This window comes from Physeter macrocephalus, chromosome 8, assembly GCF_002837175.3.
Source record: "Physeter macrocephalus isolate SW-GA chromosome 8, ASM283717v5, whole genome shotgun sequence".
In the NCBI taxonomy this organism is placed as follows: Eukaryota; Metazoa; Chordata; class Mammalia; order Artiodactyla; family Physeteridae; genus Physeter; species Physeter macrocephalus.
The window spans coordinates 106,473,592-106,478,696 of NC_041221.1; the positions used below are offsets into that span (position 1 = coordinate 106,473,592).

A 5,105-nucleotide genomic window follows, 5' to 3' on the forward strand; every position below is an offset into this window, starting at 1 on the left:
ATATGTATATGTATAACTGATTCACTTTGTTGTAAAGGAGAGACTAACACACTATTGTAAAACAGTTATACTCCAATAAAGATGTTAAAAAAAAATAATAATAATAATAAAATAAAAACAAACATACCCATATCTGACACATCCTAAGAATTCAGTTCATGTTTATAAACTGAAAAACTGAAGCAACAATAAGATCTAAGGTATCATCAGAATTAATATCAATAATTAAGATATCATCAGAATTAACATCATTAATTAATATACACAACTTTTAAATTTATCAACAACCTTAAGTTATGACAAATATAAATTTTTATATAGCATATAATGAAAATGAACATTTTGTCAAAAATTCTTCACCATCATCCTTAATAGTCATATAAAATAGCATCTTCCTGACTACTGGTAGAAATCATTTGAACCGATCTAAGTCAATTCACAACGGATCTGTGGCATTAAACTCATGAACCCACAGCATTTCTGAGGTTTGCACTCCAACTATATGTAAAAATAACATGTCACTTTGACATTTCAGAGTCCATTGGCTTATCTGTTCAACTGATTTTAAATTAATATTATATATTAATGTATATGGTTAGTAATTATTATCCTGAGCATTGTCCACGGTATTATGCATTCTCAAAAAGCATGCTATTGAATAGTATGATTTTATCATGTTATATTAATAGCAACACTTTTAACTTTTTAACCCCTTATTTTTTTATTATTATTATGGAAATTTTCAAATATAAGTAATGAGAATAATATAATGAACCGCCATGTCCTGTAGTCCAGCTCAATTATCTATATTTTGCCGTTTTTGTCTCCTTTATTGGCCTACCCACTTTTTTTTTCTTTTTATCCCTCTGTAATTTTTTTTTTTTTTTTTTTTTTTTTTTTGCAGTACGTGGGCCTCTCACTGTTGTGGCCTCTCCCTTGCAGAGCACAGGCTCCGGATGCGCAGGCCCAGCGGCCATGGCTCACAGGCCCAGGCGCTCCGAACCCATGATCCCTGCATCGGCAGGCGGACTCTCAACCACTGCGCCACCAGGGAAGCCCTGTAATATTTTAATACAAATCCCTAACATTGTGTCATTTCACTAGTAAATACTCAAGTATGTATCTCTTACTGATAAAGTTTTTTAAATATATCAGATACTTGGTAGAATTCACCAGTGAAGCAATCTAGGCACAGAGTATCATTAGAGGGAAGGTTTTTAACAACAGATGTAATTTCTTTAAGAGATATAGAGGTATTCAGGTTATCTATTTCTTCTTGAGTGAGCTTTGGAATTTTGCATCTTTCAAATAAATTTTCCATTTCATCTAACTTGTTGAATTTAGAGGCATAAAGATGTCCATAATATTCGCTTGTTACCCTTTTAATATCTGGAGAATCTGTAGTTAGTTACTCCTCTGAGTCATGGTATTGGCAATTTCTTTCTCTCTTTTAAGTAGTCTGAAAAGAGATTTATCGAGTTTATCAAAGAATCAGTTTTTGCTTTCATTAATTTTCTCTTTTCTTTTTGTTTTCCACTTTATTGATATCCACTTTGATCTTTATAATTTCCTTTCCTCTGCTTACTTTGAGTTTAATTTGCTTTTCTTTTTTCAAGTTTCATAAGGCAGAAGCTAAGGTCGTTGATTTGAGACCTTTTTTTTTTATACAGGTGTTTGGTGGTATTTAAAGTAAGTACTTTAGTAGCATCACACTAAATCTGATGTGTTTTCATTCTCATTCAGTTCAAAATACCTTCTAATTTCTCTTTTGATTTCTTCTTTACTCATGGGTTATTTAGGACTGGATGAGCAAGGAAGGGAGAGCATACACCAATCTCTGGGGTTTTCTATGCAAGATCTCTCCACTCTGGTACTCTGTCCTCTGAATTCTGGCTATCCTGGTCTCCCTGGACTTTCGGTTCTGCCTCAACTCAGATAGTCTGCTGAGTTTTGCCTGGGTTATCCCTCTCTGTGCTACAAGCTGGAAACTCTTCCAACATATTAGACAAAGGCAAGCATAGGGCTTCTCTTGTTTGTTTCTTATATCTCAGGAATCACTGTCCTTGGTTGTCTGATATCCAGTGTCTTGAAGACCATTGTTTCATATACTTTGTCTGTTTTTCTAGGTTGTTTCAGGGAAGAGAATAAATCTGGTCCCCACTACTCCATCTTAACTGGAAGAAGAAATCCAGTTCTGTTTTGCTTTTTTTATAGATCATTGTAAACTCTTGACTTTTATACATTTGTTTTAATCCATTTCAGCCATTTTCCTTTTTGATGCTCAAAGTATCCCAGCTTAGGCCAGTGAGAGGCACTTCATGTTAGCTTTTGGGTCCTTTGACATGTTCCTATTAGTCCTCAATGTGGCAAATGATATTTAGGCACTACAGTCTAGTCACTAGGGGTGAACTATACATTTGTATTTGCTGAACTTGTTTTTGAAAAGTGGGAAGGAGAGCAAAAGTGCAAGATAGAAATATTTTACATTTATAAATAGGTACATGGCAGTGAAAAGAACACACCTGTGTTGGAGGAAGCTCAATTCTGCCGGATACAAGTCATTAACATTCTCAACTGTTAAAGACCTCAAAAGTTCTTATCATTGCTTCCAAACCCACTCTGGTAAAGCTGACTTTATTTTCTCAACCTGTGCACATTCAGTCTTAGCTACTTCTGGACTCTCATTTACATAGTCACAGCAGCTTAGAAGAAAGGCCTCTTACTTCAATATTGCTTGATATTAGCAGAATCTATCTGAAGACTTAGGGTGTGTCATCAATAAATAGAGTCCAGCCAAGACTGAGAGCATCAAAGTAAAATTAAGTCCATGAGACCACAGTGATAGAATGTCAATATTCTTCCATTTATTCCCAATCTTCTGTCTTCTTGCCCTTGATTTAACAATCTAAGATGTCACAAATCCCCAGTTTTCCTTTCTAACTTACTAAAGACTTGACATTCCTTAGTTTCAGTGACAGCCACTCACAGTCCTGTCCAGGCCAATGACTCAAATTCAGAGATTTGTCTGGCTGTAAGAAACTCTAGAGATAGATCACCTAATACAGGCACATCTCTTCATAGGAGGAAACTAAGGCACAGGGATTTTATGCCACATGCTTCTAGTAGCAAACTTAGAGCCAGAGACTTAGTAAAGTAATAACTTGGAGAGATTTTCTAAATCATATAAAATTAAATGTATTTATACCAATAACTCTCAACACTCTGTATCTCATACCTCCCTAATCATTTATTTAAGAATTACAGGGCTTCCCTGGTGGCGCAGTGGTTGAGAGTCCGCCTGCCAATGCAGGGGACGCGGGCTCGTGCCCCGGTCCGGGAAGATCCCACATGCCGCGGAGCGGCTGGGCCCGTGAGCCATGGCCGCTGGGCCTGCGCGTCCGGAGCCTGTGCTCCGCAACGGGAGAGGCCACAACAGTGAGAGGCCCGCGTACCACGAAAAAAAAAAAAATTACATACCACGTTGATAATAAATTATTTAGAACGATATACCATGATTATAATAAGGGTAACACAACTTTCTAGGAACATTTATATATTTACAAACATTTTGTAAATGTAAATTACATTTTGTATAATGTCTTAGTATAAAAACACTGTCAGAATGCAAATATTTTAACAAAAAAGCTTTTATTTTATTAAAACTTGAGTTCTACCCTTGGATTTCAAGAGATAAGATAACTAAAATAGCTTTGCAAAAGTTATGCATGTTTAAAATGCTATCTTGCCTTTACCTGAATCCATGAAACTAAGTAATATTATGCCACAAACCAGTCTTCTCATCAAAACAAATACTGTGCTGAGCAAGAAAGATGCTCCTAAAATGCTGTGGACCAGCTTTGATAGGAATCCAGTAGATTCTGACTGCTAACAGGCCAAAACACCAATCCTGGTATATAATCTTCAGAATAATCTTCTCAGCAAAGTAAGCCTTCCAAAGCTGACATTTGCTATTGCTGCTATTTTGTCACAGAAAATAATTCTGATCTTTTAAGTACCAGTGTACAATAATTTTTGGCCATCTCAAAATGCTCAGGGAAGAGCATAATAAGTCTTGTTTTGTCTTTAATGAGTACAATTTCAAGTGATCGTAAAAAGCCCACATACGGTCATTATAACCCTTGTTGTGCACAATCTGTTCATCCAAAGGCATTTCTACTCTACATCATAAACAGCATTAGATGTGACTAGAAAAATATCCATCTACCAAAATGTTCAGGCCAAGGTTATAGAAAATGAATAAAAAATTATGGTTACATATGGTCTTGGTTACACTGAGATGTTTTGATAGAGCAATAAGAGAGAATAACGTGCCTATCCTCTCTGCTGGCTTTAGGTTCTGATCCTCAAAATATAATTAAAGCTGATCAGTCATTTAAGACACAGAACAACCACAGGCTCTGTTTCAGATACACTAGACTAGAACAGTGATTTGATTATTTTTTCAAAGTTTGCTCTGATTTTCCAGCAATTTAGATATTGTAGCACTTATTTTAATAATAGTAGCTAAAGTTTACTTAGCACTTACTGTGGTTTTGATACTGAGGCAAGCATCTTGCATATATTACTTCAATTAATTCCCTGAAAAATAATTTGCTCACTTAGGTAATAAATGGCAGAGCCAAGATTCAAACACGAGCTGACAACAGAGCCCAGACTCCTATCCACTGGGCCTATTGCCAAAGTTCTAGGTAACTCGTAAACATTTGCTCTTTTCCTAGGAAGAAAGAAAAACATTATATCCTGCTAAACTGTAAGCCTGAAGAGACCTGACAAATATCAGATAATACACAAGTAAATTTTATAGCAGCCAGTTTTCTAAAGCATGTATATAAGAATTAGCTCCTAATTATTTTAGAACTCTGAAAAACAGCAGAGATGACACATTGAAAGGGAGAGATTACAAAGGAACTGGTATTTTCATTATTGCTAAAATATGAGATTTCATATATTCGGTATATAAGTAAACTCTCTGAACTATAAAGTTATTTTCTTTTTTTTTTTTTTTTTGCGGTAGGCGGGCCTCTCACTGTTGTGGCCTCTCCCGTTGCGGAGCACAGGCTCCGGACGCGCAGGCTCAGCGGCCA

At 35.9% G+C, this 5,105-nt stretch overlaps 1 protein-coding gene across 4 annotated transcripts in view; it reads right to left on the bottom strand.

Annotated features, from left to right (window-relative positions):
• Positions 1-5,105, bottom strand: part of FBXL17 (F-box and leucine rich repeat protein 17) — a 496,293-nt gene that overhangs the window by 346,448 nt on the left and 144,740 nt on the right. The gene's annotated exons all lie outside the window — the stretch shown is intronic.